The sequence below is a fragment of the Dipodomys ordii genome, unplaced genomic scaffold (genome assembly GCF_000151885.1).
Source record: "Dipodomys ordii isolate 6190 unplaced genomic scaffold, Dord_2.0 Scaffold12, whole genome shotgun sequence".
Taxonomy (NCBI): domain Eukaryota; kingdom Metazoa; phylum Chordata; class Mammalia; order Rodentia; family Heteromyidae; genus Dipodomys; species Dipodomys ordii.
Genome location: NW_012267228.1, coordinates 976,582 through 994,089, shown reverse-complemented (window position 1 = coordinate 994,089; position 17,508 = coordinate 976,582). Strand labels below are relative to the sequence as shown.

General features: G+C 56.7%; 1 protein-coding gene across 1 annotated transcript in view; it reads right to left on the bottom strand.

The window, feature by feature from the left end:
* The window catches only part of Slc6a6 (solute carrier family 6 (neurotransmitter transporter), member 6), a 52,067-nt gene extending 34,780 nt beyond the window's left edge, over positions 1 to 17,287 (bottom strand). Inside the window, exon 1 of the mRNA XM_013010472.1 lies at positions 17,243 to 17,287. The gene's annotated coding sequence lies outside the window, so the exon portion shown is untranslated. The remainder of the gene's footprint in view (positions 1 to 17,242) is intronic.
* Positions 17,288 to 17,508: the final 221 nt, after the last annotated feature.

The following is a 17,508-nucleotide window of genomic DNA, read 5'->3' as shown; positions in this document are numbered from 1 at the left end:
GCATGAGGCCCTGGGTTCGATTCCCCAGCACCACATAAGCAAAAAGAAAAAAAGCCAGAAGTGGTGCTGTGGCTCAAGTGGTAGAGCGCTAGCCTCGAGCTGAAGAGCTGAGGGACAGCGCCCAGGCTGAGTTCAGGCCCCACGACCGGACCTCCCTCCCCCCCCCGCCCCCCCCAAAAAAAAGATATACTCAGATGCAACTCTTTTGAGTCTGTGTCTGTTTGTCACTTGGCCGACTCTTTGCCCACCTATCCCGAGATCCCTGTCCCGTCAGTCCCAGTGCTCTGGCCGAGCTGGTCCGTCCCACCCATCTCTCATTAGAGAGAATACTCTAGAAATTTGGGGAGTGGCCAGCATCCAGGGTTACCTAAGATCCTGTACTCCAGTCCCAGATTTCCTATTAAACAAGGACTCTAGGCCTTTCCACAGTTAGAAGCCTATCATCTGATGAGCCAGCGAGGAATCATCGGGACAGCACGAGAGGATCTCCCCGCACCCCACCACCTGAGGACCACTGCCTCCCTCCCCCCCACCCGCCCCGTCTGTGGAGGCACCATCGCAGCCCAGCTGCCGGGGACAGCCGAAGCCCCCCGGTCCTACGCCTCTGCCCCCACCATTCTGGCCACACACTGGACGACCACTGTCCACCGGGGGCCCCGGCCCAAGCCTCAGAGCCACCTACTGTGTCTGATATGGTCCGACATAGACTCAGGCACCCTGCCCCTTCCTGGGGGGCTCACGCCAAGCTTTTTGGGGGGTGTCTGACCAGCCCTGCCCCAGCGAAATACCATTACAGCGAGACCTGCAGCTCTGCTCCTGCATAGTCCTGGCATCCGCCCACAGCTCCCCAGTTGCCATGGCAACTGCAGTTCCAGGCCCAGCATCCCCAGCTCCATCTGCGGCAGTCTCCCCCACGGGTCTCCCCGCTGCTCTGCCCGCCCCCCGCCTATTCTCGATGTGTCAGCTGAAGGCAACTTACAAAACACGATCAGATGTGAGTCGGCCCCTATCCCAACCCTCCACTCCTCCCAGGGGGAAATGCAAGCTCCTCTTGGCCCTCTGTGTCCCAAGGAGGCATGGCTGCCCGGTGGGACCACGTTAGTGCCTCCCGCTCCCCAGGCCCCCATTGAATGTCTGAGCCTGGATCCAGGAGCTGTGGCCTGGCTGGGAGACCTAGGGCAACTTTGTTAGCCTCTCTGGTCTCCAGTGGCCCCATGTGTGAAGGGTGAGTAAGGAGGTGGTATCCACATCATGGGATGTTGTAAGAGTAAATGCCGGGGGACTGTTTCTGCTACCATTCATCAGGCGTACCCTAGTCCTGGGAGACGAAAAGTCCCCATCCAACTCAGGATGAACTCAGCAAGGCCCAAACACTCTGAGGTTCCCTAACTGAGCTAGTAGCAGGAGACCATGCTGCGCCCCTGGCTTCTGCCTTGGCTGACCCCCGACACCCTCTCTGAGCATGCTGTCCATGTCTGTGGACGCTCGGCTAGGCCAAGCAGCCACCCCACAGGGCGATGCGTGCTCAGGCACCAGTCCCCTGGACCCAGCTTCCAGGGACCCACCTCCCTGCAGACGGGAGCTGTTTTCCTAGGCAATGGGCCCAGGGTTATTTTGTAGCAGCTGAGATGCATAATTCCCCATTTTAAGAGCTTCCTCCTGCTTATGACAGCAGCAGGAGATGCGAATGGACTCCGAGGCAGAGGCTTGAGAGGAAGCCCCCTCCTCACCGCCCCGCCCAGGGCTAGCCCTGGGGTGGCTGTGTCTGAGTGCCAACGGCATGCAGACCACCTGGCTAGGTTTTTGCCCACAGCTCCGTGCCATGCCCTGCCTTGCCCAAAGAAGCACTGTCCGCCCACCCTCCTTTAACTGCCACTGCAGACAAGGTTCACGATGAGCTGTGTGGTCCAGGAAAGGGACAAGTTTCTGTGCTCCAGTTATCACACTTGCTCAAATATGGAGGTAAAAGTAATACAGGGATTAAATAAGACAATGCCTAGGGCTGGGAAGGTGGCTCAGTGGCAGAGTGCTTGCCCAGCATGCATGAAGCCCTGGGTTCAATTCCTCAGCACCACATACACAGAAAAAGCCAGAAATGACACTGTGACTCAAGTGGTAGAGCGCTAGCCTTGAGCAAAAGCATCTCAGGACAGAGCCCAGACCCTGAGTTCAAGCCTCAGGACTGGCAAACAAAATAAAAATTAAGACAATGCCCGTAAAATGTCACACATGGCCAGGCACATGGCAAGTGCTCCATATATGCTGGCTATTATAGAAGTCAAATTCCAGCCCACTGAGATTGTGTGACACTCTAGGATAAGCAATGTGTACTCTATTTAAAACAAAGACCAAATAGGTGTGAGTGAGTGAGCGCTCACTGGACCTCAAACTACATTTATATACAAAGGAAAAACATCAAGCTTAAGGGGGTATGGTGGCACACACCTGCAATCTCAGCACTCCAGAGGCAGAGGTAGGAGAGTGGAGAGTTGGAAACTAGGCTATATAGATACCCTGACTCAGAGAAATTACAAAGAAATTACACAGCTCAAGAGACCTACTGTACATGGTAACCACATTTTACAACCATATATTGAAATTTGTTAGGACAGATTAGGACAATTCCCAATGGTCTTTTATTTAGTCATTCTGTGTGTTTGCATATATAAAAACATGTAGTGAGCTGAGTACCGATGGTTCACGCCTATAATCCAGCTACGCAGGAGGCTGAGATCTGAGGATTGAGGTTCAAAGCCAGCCTGGGCAGGGAAGCCCATGAGACTCATCTCCAATAAACCACCAAAAAAAACCCAGAAGTAGAGCTGTGATTCAAATGGTAGATTGCTATCCTTGAGCAAAGGAAGCTCAGGGACAGAGCCCAGGCCCTGAGTTCAAGCCCTAGGACTGACACACACACACACACACAAAAACCAAAAAACAAAAACAAAAGGCCAACTGAACTGCTTCCAGATCTACCCTGGCCTCCAAAGTCCCTGCCGTCCACCGCTTGCAGCTGTCCCGAGTCATCTGCTACCGCACGTTCACACAGGGAAACAGGCTCTGGTGCCTTTAAGAGGCCAGCTGCAAGCTGACAAATAGGGAACTAAACTCAAGGGCAAATAAGGAAGTGAAGGGTCACATGACTTGACATGACTGGGCTCAAGAGGCTGGACCTGGGGAGGCTCACGAAATAGCACAGGTGGTGCCAGGCACGGGGCGTTTCTCTAGCTAAAGTGAACTTTGGGTAGGTCTGAGGGGCTCCTTGGAGCACTGTCCCCACAGACCAGCTGGTCCAGGCACAGAGGAGGGATGGGATCCATTAGTAATGGATCCCAGCATGCTTAGGCATTGTTCATGGCCGTAGCAACTGTTTAATCAGTACCATAAAATAAAGGAGAGCTATGTGAAGAGAACTGTTCTAGCCTAGTGCAGTGGTTCATGCCTGTATTCCCATCTACTCAGAAGGCAGAGATGGGGAGCCTCCTGGTTGAGGTCCTGCCCTCATCTCCCAGGGGTAAAAGTCAGTGAGACCCCATCTCAACCAATAAGCCAGCAGCGGTGGCCAGCTCTTGTCATCCCAGCGAGGTGGCAGGTGTAAACAGGAAGATCATGTGGAGGCTGGCCCCAGGCGAAACACAAGATTCTATTCCAAAGATCACCAAAGGCAAAATGTCCGGCAACCATGTCACTCAAACCCAGTACTGCCAGGAAAACTCTCTAAGTGAACTTCGTGTGCGTGGGTGCATGCATGTGTGCGTGCGTGCATGCGTGCGTGTGCATGTGTGTGTGTGTGTGTGTGTGTTTGCTGGTACCTGGGCTTGAACCTATGGCTTTAAACTCTCTTTCTTGCTCATGACTGGCAGGCTACAACTGGAGCCATGCCTCCAGTCCTGCATTTTGCTGGTTAAGTGGAGATGGGAGTGTTCTAGACTTTTCTGTGCAGGTTGGTTGTGAACCAGCACCCAGCTAGCACAGACCATTTTTTAAAATTGGGCTGGGGGTAGAGCTCATAGGAGACCCTGGGCTTGACTTCCAGCACCAAGCAAATAAAACAAATGCTCCAAAAAGGAAATGAATCAAAGGAAGCCCTTCTTTCATAAAAAGTACACCTTGCCAAGTGGCGGCGGCTCACGCCTGTCAGCTCTACACACGCAGCAGCAGGAGAGCTGGCAGAGCACTACTCAGAGCCAGCCTTGGCAGAAAAGCCGTGACACTCCATCTCCAAGACAACAACCCAAGGCTGGGTGGGGGCATGCCTCAAATGCTAAGAGTAGCAGCCTAGCAAGTGAGAGACCCTGAGTTTAAACCCTGGAACAGGCCAAAAAAACATTTTGTAAGTACACGTTGGAAGGGTTTAATCATTTAATTAAGTCATGTGGACTATATCCTTTGGCTATCTATTTCTAAGAAAAGACTAACCCAAGCATGACAGCCTGAGATGCCACCAGGGCATGGTGGGCAAAGGACAGCAGGACAGAAGGGGCAGGAGCTGCCCGGGGCCAGGTCCTCTGGGGGCAGAGCCTGCCACACAGCTCCTGCAATCCCATCTCCTGCACACTTTCCAACTTCTCTAACACCATGTGGGCCAAATGCAAAGAAAAAGGCCAGTTTGTCCTCTATGGTCAGATAGTGGCCCAGGTCCCCAAGGTATCCATGACAAAAAGCAGGGCCAGGATCCTCTGGAGATGCTAACCAGGCCAGCCTCCCACCCCGACAGCTCGTCCTCCTGAGGTCAACCAGGAAGCTGGGCATTGTTTGGCCCAGAACAAAGCTGAAAACAATGAGCAACAATATTCTGGCCTGAGTGAAAGTGAATTCCACTGGGGGGATGGTTTTAGCTACCCTGTCTGGGCCAGAGCCGCTGCCGCCTGGGGCACCACAGAACTTCCAGCTCTGCCGGCCGGCCGCAGCCTCACCTGCTCAGATCAGGGATCTCAGGCACTGGGAAGGGTCCACCACGCCTCACGTCCCACGGCTACTGGCCAGTGAGCCAGGATCTGCACTGACCGCATGACACAGGAAGTGCCTGGGGCCAAGTGAGCCCTTCCAGACTGGACTGTACAGAGAGGAACTGGACAAAGGTAACCAGGCTTGAGGAAGACGTGGTCCCTGGGAAAATGCAAGGTGGATCCCCAGCACAAGTATAAACTCAAGGACTGGGGAGGACCCTGATTGCTTTACCAAACCTCCTGGAGGGAGCAGGACTTGTCCCAAAGACCCAGAGAGCCAGAGTGGCAGTAGAGAAGAAACAGGAAGGAAAGAGCTGGAGCTGGGTAATGGAAGGCCTGCCTGCTATGGACGGCCCTGGGTTCCATGCCTTGGTCCACAAAGAAGACACCAGGAGGTGAGGGAGGACAAGCTGGCCTCTCTCCGCTGTACCCAGGGGCAGGAGGCCCTGGCACTGCCCAGGGGCAGCGATGCTGAGGCACATCACATGCCCCCAAATAGAGGTAGCCCAAGGTTGGCTCTCAGCAGGCTGTTAAGTTGGAAAAGGACGATAAGAGGGCTGAGAGTCAGAGGGCTAGGTCATGTGGGTCAAGTCAAAGGCCAAATCACGTCCTTCTGCCCCTCAGAGGTCCAGGGGGTGATGGAGAGCAAAGGCAGTGAGCAGGCGCAGTGTGACAATTGCTGAGAAGCTGCCTAGTATGTGACACCCACTGCCCAGCAAGGGAGCACAAACAGGCAATGGTGACCAGCAAGGGGTGGCCCCCAGGGCATCCAGCAGACCTGGTGCTAAGCCCTTCCTAGATAGCAAAAGGGACTGGAACTCAGCCACAACAACCCTACTGTCCATTTTCCAACCACAGCAAGACCAAGCTGGACTCTCCCAAGGTCTGGGGAGATGGTGTTCTGAGAGCAGGGGACAGCACATGCATGGACAGCCATACCAGGCAAAGCAAAGACACACTGGGCCCTGAGGCCAGCACTGCACCTGGGTGCCCTGAGTTTTGTGACCCTCTCGTTCTGTACCCAACCCCCCCCAGCTCTGGGTAGATGTGAAGGGCCCAATACACTGGCGCTACCCAGTGCCACCACAAGCTGGGCGGGCATGGGGTGGGCAGCAGGTGGCTGGCCTCCCCCGACCCAGGAGGACAGAACCTGGCATTCCTCGTACCAGGGGAGGTAACTGGTGGGGACCAAACCCTGGGCATCATCTGGTTCACACCAGAGAGGCAGTGACCACACACTGGCTGGGCTACCAGTGACCTCCTGACCCCAAGTACTAGAGGGTGGAGGGAGAGGGGGTTTCATGAAAGCAACGAGAACTTACTGGAAGGTCCGAGGAGACGGGGGTGTGGCAGGGTTAAAAAAGGCTGCAGAGCGGAGGGTCCTTTGAGGAAGGGCTCCCCTGAGATGGGCCTGAACAGGGGCTCACGGAGGAAGGTCAGGATCCCCGGACTCCACATGAGAAGCCGGGTGCTCAAACTCCATGCAGACCTCCAGAGAACCCAAACCTCAGAAGAGAGAGGAGGGGAGAGGAGATGCCTGGGGTGTCTGCCCCGGGCCCGCAGCACATGTGGGCATGGGCTGAGCCTGGGGTCCCAGGGGCCCGCTGGGTACACCGGTGGCAGGGTGCCCGGAGGGAGGGGGGCATGGTGAGTCAGCAGGCCGCCAGTTCCTGGCACTGACTCACCTCCCCCACCCAGCCTCAGCTGACTTTGCCGGAAGTGGGGTGCAGTGCGGGCAGCCGTGGTCCTAGGGCAGATGCTGCAGGGTCCGGCATTCTTTCTGGAGGCCTCAAAAGAGACCCCAAGAAAAGTCTCCTCAGGCTTCTCCTTTCAAGGTACAAAACCCCAAGGCTGCTGCCCATCTGCCCCAACTCGGCCCCACTGCACCCTGGGAAAATCCAACAGGCAGCCCCTCCTTGCTCGGTGGAGACAGGACAGGGCCTCAGTAACAACGCCAGCCAGGCCCCAGGCCGGCTCAGAGCAAGGCCACTACCCCTGTCACCAGCGCTCTGCCCAAAGCCACAGCTCCACAGAAATCAGCAGGAGGGTCCCGGAAAGCTACCCTGTTTCTGGGCCTCAGTGCTTGGGTCTGTTCAGTGGGCATAGTACCCCAGGTCATTAAATGCTGGCACACAACCTCCTACCCCATCCCCCTGCTCTGTTCCTCTTTCAAACATGATTCTTTCTCCTCAAACAGGAAGAACATTCTTCTTCCTTCCTAGCTAGCTCCACCCTTACCTCCTGTGGCTTACAAATGCCCACCAGCCAGCCTGGGCAGGAAAGTCCATGACACTTTTATCTCCAATTAACCACAAGAAGTAGAGTAGAGCTGTAGCTTCAGTGACAGAGCACTGGTCTAGGGTAAAAAAGCTAATAAATAGCACCGAGGCCTGAGTTCAAGCCCCAGTACTAGCGTGCCCATGCGCGTGCACACACTCATACACACACACGAGACACTGGTGCCAGAGGAACAACATAGCAAGACAGGCACGCAGCAGGCTGGGTGGTAATGAAGGCCCAGCACTGTCTGCCCCCAGCGTCCAGCTGCAGAGCGGAGCCTGGACAGCTCGGCGCCCACCCAGGTCCCCAGGGCACCGAGGACAGACCCGCTGCTTTGTCCCCCACACCTTGCCTGTGCTCTGTGGCCTGGACACTTCCCGGTTGGGGACACAGTAGCTGACCCCGGTGAATTTCCCTAGGTCAAACATCTAGGAAGCTTTTCTCTGCTTTTTTTTTTTTTTGAGAGATGAGCTGGGGCTCTTGGGGAATTAATATCTATGACACATAGTCCCTGAGCATCTTCCCAAAATAACCCTGAGGGAGATTCTCCCTGCCCCTCCCAGATCTGCCCCATGTCAGGGACCCTGCACAAAGTCAGACTCACAGGGGGCCCTCAGAAGGTTCGGGGAGGGCCCTCACGCACGCCGCCCCCTCCCTCCTTAGACAAGAGGAAACGGAGGCCCTGGCACCTCAATGACAAGAGGAAGGTCTGACGCCAGTGTCTTCAACAGGTGACACAACAGGGTTGTGGGGAGCTGGCTTCCCAGAGGGGAAACTGAGGCATGAGGGGTGCAGGCTCAGGTGGAAAGCTCTGATTGTAAGCCGGGGACGGGGAGGATGCGATTCGAATTCATTTTGTCGGGCTGGCCGGTTCTGGTGTGGCAGCGATGGCAGCTTCCAGCGCTCCAGGTGGGTGCCGAACACCAGCTACTGCTCCGCCAGGAGAAACACTCAACCGTCAAATCCCGGACCCCGGGCGGCGGAGCGGGGGTGGGGGGAGGTGGCAGGAGCCCCCCCCCCCCCCCCCCCCGTGCACAGAGCGTCTCCCAGGGCAGCCCCCACGGCTGCTCCTCAGCCGCACCCTCCGGAGGCAGGTCGGGGACATGCACCACCTGCCTGTGGCTGTCAGTCACATAATGTCACAGGCCGGGGGCGGTGCAGCACCGCACACCCCCTGGAGACCTGCCCTGACCTCTGTCCCCAGCAGTGTTTCTAGCAAACCCACCAGCCTGCTGGGCCTACCCCAGCTCAAGAACTAGCAGCGGCCTGGAGTCACTCTAAACATCTCGTCCTCAGCCTCTGCTCCTTTGTCCCACGGCCTCTTGTTCTCCTGAGGATCGCCTCCCTCTGCAACCCTGGGCTTCGTGAGGCACAGGCAGGGCCGGCAGGGACCTCAAGCTGCCCAACAGGCCCATGCTGGGCCCCACGCTCTCGGAGCTGAGCACCCTCTCCAAGGGCACGATGGAGCCATGCGGAGGCCCCGGACGCCACACCAAGCGCTGTTGGCCTTGGGTGGTGACGGGCAGGGACTGAGGAGCAAGGGGCTCTACTAGGAAATGGAGAGGGAGGGAACACAGGCCTTGGGCAGCGGGGAATGAGGCCTGGGGACACTGAGGAGGCCTTCCAGGGTGCTGCATAAACCAAAATCCCATACGGGGGGTCACCAAACCACACGCCTCAGGGTCCTGCTGGGCATCTGGGACCTCTCGCCCAGGCATTCCTGAACGACCGGTGAGAAGGAGGGGAAGGGCGGGCCAGCACTGCAGGGACTCAGCCCGTCTGCGGGCCAGCACTGCGGGGACTCAGCACTGCGGGGACTCAGCACTGCGGGGACTCAGCCCGTCTGCGGGGACTCAGCACTGCGGGGACTCAGCCCGTCTGCGGGCCAGCACTGCGGGGACTCAGCACTGCGGGGACTCAGCCCGTCTGCGGGCCAGCGCTGTGGGGACTCAGCACTGCGGGGACTCAGCCCGTCTGCGGGCCAGCGCTGCGGGGACTCAGCACTGCGGGGACTCAGCCCGTCTACGGGCCAGCGCTGCGGGGACTCAGCACTGCGGGGACTCAGCCCGTCTACGGGCCAGCGCTGTGGGGACTCAGCACTGCGGGGACTCAGCCCGTCTGCGGGCCAGCACTGCGGGGATTCAGCACTGCGGGGACTCAGCCCGTCTGCGGGCCAGCACTGCGGGGACTCAGCACTGCGGGGACTCAGCCCGTCTGCGGGCCAGCGCTGTGGGGACTCAGCCCGTCTGCGGGCCAGTACTGCGGGGACTCAGCACTGTGGGGACTCAGCCCGTCTGCGGGCCAGCACTGCAGGGACTCAGCACTGTGGGGACTCAGCCTGTCTGTGGGCCAGCGCTGTGGGGACTCAGCCTATCTGCGGGCCAGCGCTGTGGGGACTCAGCGCTGTGGGGACTCAGTCTGTCAGGCTGTCCTGCACAGCCTACCTGTGCCCAGCTGTTAAGACATCAACAGCTCAGGGTGGAGGGCGGCCGCTGGCACAAGCCCAGCACGTGGAGGTCTCTGAACAGAGGCAGAGGCGACTGCTGGTTTGGCTCCCAAAGAGCTCTCTGTCCTCGGGTGTCCAGGCTGGGGCATACCCGGGCTGTGAGCTGCCCCCCCCCCCGCACTGGCATAGATCTCAAGGCCTGGGCTCAAATGGGTAGGGCACCTGCCTCATAAACACAGAGTATGAGAAGAAAAAAACAAAAGCCCTTCCCCCGGGGTTGCTTTGTCGCCCACCATTCCTGGAAGTCCTGGCCTCTAGGCCCTGAAAGACATATCCTGCTCTTCTTTCTCCCCCTAAATACCACCTCCTCCAGGAAGCCTGCCTTGCCCCACCCACAGGTACCCCCAGAGCTAGGTGCCCATCCTCTGCTGTGTGACTGTGTGCCGGTTCCTTCTCTGTGGTCACAGATGGCAGAATGTTCTAGGGCTGGGCTAGGCACCCAGGCTGACCATAGATGTAGCAAGCGTCTGTGCCCCTAATCACAACTGTTCTCCTTCGACCGCAGAATCACGGTGGCTGACATGTGCCTGGCACCCGGCTGGATACTTCCCATTAAACACCAGTTAATAGCAATTTCTTTAATCAGGCTAAATATTTCTCTTCTATCCTTAAATCCTTTTCCACTGCTCACAGCTGCGCACTTATCTCCTAATTAGTCCAAAGGTAAGGAGGGTTTATAGCATGGTAGAGATTGCCAGGATAAAAGGCACACAGACATGCCATACACAAGCAAAGTCCTCCAACGGCACCGTACCAGCCAGTGCCAACTGCCCAGGCTGTGTGAGCCTGTGAGAAGTCTTACAGCCGGTCCTTACCTCCCCACGTCCCACAGGTGAACTGAGCCCAGAGATCTTAAGCAACTTGAAGACTGCACAGCCCAGAGAAGAACCTACTCTGGATCCTTAACCACTGCCCTCTGGAGCATCTCCAGGGCATGACCTCTGACACCACGAAGCCCCACCCCTCAACTTGACACTAGAGGAGACAAGGCAGACAGAGAGACAAGGTAACTAGCAGCAAGGGTTAGAAACCAGGTCTCCCTAGCTATTCAGGAGGCTGAATTTCAGGACAGTGTTCAAAGCCAGCCTGGGCAGGAAAGTCCATGAGACTCTTGTGGTAAGGGACCATACTCAGGACCTGAGTTCAAGCCCCAGTAGCAGACACCTAAAGAAAAGAATCCAGATCTCTTTGAGTTGACCCAGACCAGTCTTCAGGGACCAGGTGGTGACCAGCAGCAACTGTGGAGGGCACCCCCTCTCCTCACTCCTCCCCCCTCCCCCCCAGAATCCAGGCCTCCTCAGTGCTTTCCCATTTAGCTAAACTCAGAACAGGGACGAGGGAAGGACATTTACCAAGAAGACCAAACACTGACCTGGCAGGCTAAGGGAAAGGGTTTCTAACCACGGACCTTCAGATGGGTTAGAGCCGTTAGGGGGCCCAAGTCCGGGACCTGATGAGAGGATGGGAGGGTGCTGCCTCCCGGCCCTTGCTGCTGGGGAAGGCCGTGGCTGCCCCCAGTGGCCAGGCCACCAGCTCCGGTCCTCAGAGCTGCCGCTGACCGCTGACCCTCCAGCCTCCCAGCCCCCGCAGCCAGAACGTAATCCGCTTACTCCCCACGCACATCACCTGGGCCAAATGCAAAAAGTCTCCTTTTCCTCCTTGGAGGCAAGGCTGGCGGAGATTTAGGCCAAACTATAAATAGACAAGAGCTCCGGCCTTGTTAATTCACTCATCTAGTTCTTTGGTCAACCAGCTCCTCCTGACCCCCGAAGGCTGAGTTCCACCTTCACACTCCCCTGCCGGGAAGGCCTCCGGGCCTCTCCAGCTTTGCTCCCTGAAGGCTGGGGGTGATGCCAATACAATCACACCCACTCCGGGGAGAAACAGAACACCCCCTGCCCTGCCCAGAGATGGGAGACATCTTTAATTTCACTCCTGGTTCAGCAAACCCTAACCGTGGACGTGGCCCTAGGTGTCCACCCTCGCTCTGGGAGTGACGTCACGCGGGGAAAACACCGGATTCTCAGTTTCTCCACCTGGTGCTCCGTGTCATACCAGCCGGCTGTTTGGGTGGTGTCCCCAGCCTGGGCGCTTCACTCCCCAAACCACGTGAGGGGAGTCAGCAAACTAGGTCAGCCGCTGAGGCCAGACGCCTCACTCAAGTGGGTTTCCTCCTGGGGCTCCAGGCCCAGCTGAGATTCTCCCACAACCGAGGTGGGCGAGCCCAGAGCTTATCTGCTTTCCTTCCTGAAGCTTCTTTAGAAGCAGTTGTCAAAACAACCAAACAACAGTTGGCTGCTTTGAACAGACCTCTGAAATCGTGAACTAAGGAAGGACTCTGGGTCCCGGAGGCTGGAGCAGCCCAGGGCCTGCGCCACAAGGTGACCCAGGGAGACCACCTGCCTGGGACACCCAGCCACACCCAGCCGCCCCCTGCTTGGCTTCCGGAAAGACCCCTCCCTGCGTTCACGCTCTGCCAAGGCCTTTACATGGGCAACTTCCTGTACTGATACAGGCCCTTCCTGTGCTCATCCACAGTGGCAAACCACTGTCGCTCCAGACCTCTGGGAAAAAAGTCTGTGGAACTTTGTGGATCCAAAGCATCCTCACAGGGGGGAAGGGGCGTGGCTCCGTGACAGAGCGCCTGCCTGGCGCTCACAGGCACTGAGTTCTACCCCCAGTACTGAAAACTCTCTCTCTCTCTCTCTCTCTCACACACACACACCAAGTTCCTAGTTTGCACCATCCCCCTACCCCCACCCCATGCTCAAGCCTGGAGCCCTAGGTGGAGGCAGGGGTATCACCTGTGGGTCCCCAGAGCTCCTCAGAGGCTGGTCCACTGGAAAAGCTCAGAACTCTGGGGAGCAGGGCAGGAGGAGAGGGTCTTGCTATGAAGACCAAACTGGGCCCCAGGGCTGAGATGACAGGCATGCACCACCATGCCCAGCAAAAGTCCACAACTTTTTGCTGACTGAATGATCACACTTTCGATTCTCAGTTTCCAAATGCTTAAGAGATTTTCCCCAAGCTTCCCCCCTGCCATTAAACCCTGTCCCCGGGGCCTTCCCCCACCTCAGCAGAGCTGGAAGACTGTCAATATAGAATTTCTTTGTGACTGGAAAGGCCAAAGACTCACAGAGTTCTACTCATGGCTTTAAGAAGCTGGAGTAGAAGAGCCTCTGTCTAGCAAACACAAAGTCCTGAGTTCAAACTCCAATACCACCACAAAAGCAAACTGGGCCACCCTTCTCCCAGATGTTCCCTGGCCCTTGGCCATGGGGCTTCCAGGCCCAGGCCACTCCCTGGCTTTGGTTTTTTAGGGGGAGCGATGTCACTGACCTGTGACTAAGTCACTCCTGGTGGTTACTAGTACGTCACACTGACAACAGCCAGGGACCAGGCTTTTCTCCTTCCCACGCCTGCTACCCTAGTGGGCACCACGCGGTCCCACGGTCAGAGGAGAACTTGGGCGATGACTTTGCCAGATGGCAGATGCGAGCACATAGGAGAGTGCTGGGGGGGGGGGTGCGGAGGCCTAAGGTTCCCGGTGCTGTGCGACCTCGGGCAGGTGGCTCCACCTCTCTCAAACCTTGCAAGCCTTTACTTTGTGTGTGAGCTGGGGATGGCAGCACTGGGCAGCACTACCTCTGAGCCATTTACCTCTGGAAAACGCACAGGAAAATGGAGGCAACAGGCTCAGGAGGTCTAGCTTCTCCCATGGCCAGGCCCCTGCCTCGGGGGCTGATGGTCGGGGGGCTTCTGCTATGTCCCCTGCTCCTGTCTACAATGGGAGCTCAACACCCCCAAGGCAAGAGATGAAGGTATGACGTGTGGGCCCAGGCAGAGACGGGCAGGAGCACACAGGATGCAGAGGCCAGAGGGAGACGAGAGGGGGTGAGGGTGCTGTGCGGAAATATCACAACGAAACTTCCCTGGGCGCATCTAATGTATGCTTATAAAAACATCTTAAGCCAGGTGTCGGTGGCTCGCCCCTGTCATCCTAGCTACTCAGGAGGCTGAGATCTGAGGATCACGGTTCAAAGCCAGCCCGGGCAGAAAAGTCCGTGAACCGGAAATGGCGCTGTGGCTCAAGTGGTAGAGCGCTCGCCTTGAGCTGAAGAGCTGAGGGACAGCGCCCAGGCCCTGAGTTCAAGCCCCATGACCGATTAAAAAGCAAACAAAACTTAATACTATGACGACGACGACTACTTAATGCTTTACCCAAAGAGGCTGGCCATGACACCAGTATGGCAGTCTGAATCCTGGGCCAATCCTAGCGCTTCGTTTGCATTTTGGTTTTGAGGGAAGATCCCGTTGTCTTTGCTCCGGCTGGCCTTGAATGCTTAGCGCCGCCAGAGTGGCTGGAACTACAGGTATGAGCCACCTCGCCCAGCTGGCACTTATACCTACACACATATGCTCTGACTGCCAGATCACGAGGTATCTCTGGATAGAGAGAACAGGGTTTGGTTTTCTTCTTTCAGTTTTTCAATAGTAAGTTTTCTGTGCTAGAAGAGTTTGGCTTTTCTACTGAACATGCATAAGAAATAAGAAATCCTGTGTCGTTGGCTCTCGAAGTGTGTGGGGGGGGTGAGGGTGTGCACGCATGCATACTGGGGTGGCACTTTCCAAAGACACTAGGAGTTCCGGGCCTGGTGAGGTAATAGACCAGAGTTTACAGCAGGGGCGAGGCAGGTCGGGGAGGGCCTGGTACAGCCCAGAGCCCTAACCCAGTGGGACAATCCCTTAAATGACCCTCGCCCAGGGTGGCCCTGGTCCTTGGACTCTAGCTGAGGAGGGCCGGGCTTGATGTGAAGAATCTTTCCTTGGAGAACTGGAGGAGAAACTACATAGGGTGCACGGAACTGGTTTGAGTCACCCCCATTTATGTCCCCTGTCCCTCCAGCCCTCCTCGGTGTTCCATCTTTCAGGTAAGGGAAGCTGAGGCTCAGAGAGGTTTACTGAGTCTGCTGCAGTCACGGAGTGGTCACGGGCTCCAGCGAGGGCCGGCACCACTGAGTCACACACACCCTAGCCCTGGAGCTAGGGTTTGGGCCCAGAGCTCCCCAGCTCAGCGAGCTCCACCATGTGGGCTGTCTCAGCAAATGCTTTCTTAGCTGTCTCATGAACAGGGCAGGCTCCTGAACAACGCAGACACGCACCAGACCACATTGCTCCTTTTCTTGAAAAGGGGACCCCAAGGCCTGGGAGGTAACCTCAGGAGGGCGGGCCGGAGGAGCGGACCAGCAGCAGCTCTGGACGGTGCCTCCTCCCCACAGCCCACCGTGGGTGGCCCAGGCTGTCTTTCTAGGAGAGCAAGCCAGGAAGGCTGCCTGGAGCATCCCATGTCTAAGAGCAAATCCAGCTAAAAAATCATCTCTCAGCCTCTCCCGCAAAACGGGCTTCCCAAAAAGGAGGCAGAGTGCTGGCCTCTATCTGCTCGTGACCTATAAAACTGCCAGGCAGAGGGCCCGCCCTTGCACAACTCTTTATCTGGAGGCCGAGCTGCATTCCAGCTTTGGAGCAGAAGGTCCTCCCTGTCTCCCAGGGCCCCTGTTACTCATTAACCAGCAAGCAGTGCTGGGGGAGGGAGGGGCTGCGCTTGGAGTCCATCCAGTGGGGAGGTAGCCTAATAACTAAAGTCATCTCGGAGCCTCAGTTTCCCCCCTGTACTAGGGACATCATGTCCGCACTGGCCGCTGGGGTCCGCTCTGGTAGCTGACCCTGCCTTCTGCTCTCACTTTCAGCTACACAAGAAGAAAGTAGCGGAGAAGGCTGATGGGGAAGGAAGCGCCCGGGGGGGGGGGTGCTCCAGTCCACCAGCAGCCAGGGGTGGGTACTTCTGCTGCTGAACAATTAAGACCATGGTAGAGCTATCCTCTCCCTCCACACATGCCCATCCATCCACCGGGCAGTGCTGGGAAGTGTTCGGCACGGGGGGGGGGGGGGAGGAGGGGGGCTGGGAAGGGCTGCCCCCTTCCAACAAGGGCACACTCAGGCCCAGCAACAGGTGGCAGGCAGCAGACAAGGGGACCCACAAACCAGTTTTTTTTAGTCTCTCTTCAAAGGTGAGCCCCACATCAACCGCACTCCAGCCCTGGGTTGGCAGGAACGTAACTGACCCCCTTACAGGTGTGTGCTCAGGGGCTGGAGGTGCAACTCGAGCCTGGCCAGGCCAAGGCCTGGGTGTCATCAAAACAAAATGATAGTCACAAAGCAGCAGAAAGGAAAGGGGCGGCTGTGCCTAGCTGGGCGCAGTCCACAGGTGGGTGATCCACAGGTGGGTGAGGGATTAGCATAAAGGCCATTGTTTAGTGAGGGCCTGGAGAGGAGAGCTCCTTCACTCCCAGCCTGGGCTGGGGAAGCCCGGGCTTCAGGCTCGGCAGGAAGCAGTACTTCTTGCGGAATGCCAGGACTAAAGGACTTTGAAAGCTAGTGAAGTTTTAAATCAACTAAACCAGCCAGAGGAAGACACTCCTTCCTTCAGCCCCCCTGAAAGATACCCTGGTGATCCCGACTCCAAGGAAAGCAAGCCTGCCAGCAGTAAACACATAGACAATCAGCAGAATGTCTTTTTAAGGCTTATAGATTAGATAAGAGAACTGTGTCAATGTTAAACGTCCCCAGTTCTTAATTGTGCTGTGCTTATGTAAGACAATGGCCTGGGTCTTACAAAATAGCTGAAGGACTGGGGTAAAGGGAAGTCCCAATGAATCAGCAGAAGAGAACACTCACGTGCTGATTGGTGGAACAACACGTAGCAAGAAGGAGACCAGAAACAATAGGAAAATCTGGATGAAGGGTATATCAAGGTCACTATAGCATTCTCACAATTTCACCGAGTTTTCAACTGTGCGTGTGCGTGTGTGCGTGTGTGCGCACGCGCGTGTGTGTCCATACTGGGGCGTGAACTCAGGCCTGGGCACCATCCCTGAGCTTTTACACTCAAGGCTAGCGCTTTAGCACTTGAACTACTGCTCTACTTCCAGCTTTTTGGTAATTTATTTGAGGTAAAAATCTCATGGACTTTTCTGCCCTGGCTGGCTTTAAACTGGGATCTTTAGATCTCAGCCTCCTGAGTAGCTAGAATTACAGGTGTGAGCCACCAGTGTCTGGCACAACATGTTTTATTCCGTTTCTTTTTAATAAAAACAAAGCTTAGTGGGGTTGGGGATATAGCTCAATATTAAGACCACCGGGTTCCAACCCCAGTACTGCAGATAGTAAATAATAATAAATGTTCAATATAATGAAGACGATTTGTGATGAAAGCCCCAGTCCCCAGAGCAGCCTGTCTGCGGGGGGAGCCCGGGTCGCCCCTTGGTGTGGTGCCATCATGAGCCGACTCCGCGAGGTTCCCATTCCTGTGCCAGCCCTGCAGAAGGTGAGCACACGGGAGACCAAGCCAGGAGGCCTACTGCAGGGATGGAGGTGCCCAGAACGAGCTCCCTGCTCTCGATGGCCAACGCCCCCCATGGAGAAAGGAGGGGCAATCAAAGCTACTCACGTTTTAAAGGATCCTCAGAAGGCGCTGTGTTTCTGGCTCTGGACCTGTGGCCAAGAGAGAGGACAAGTGGTCAGACAGGGCCTATCTGCACCCGGGCCGGCCGTCTTCTGCCCAGGGGTGACAGGAGCGTCTCGTGTTGGGGGGTGACTGTCTCTACCCAACAGGGCCTGGGAGCAGAAATGCAGGTGCAGGGATGCACCCAGGGCCGCTGGGCCCGCAGCCCATGTGCGCACACACCCTGTTCTGCATGCTCTTGAGCGGTCTGC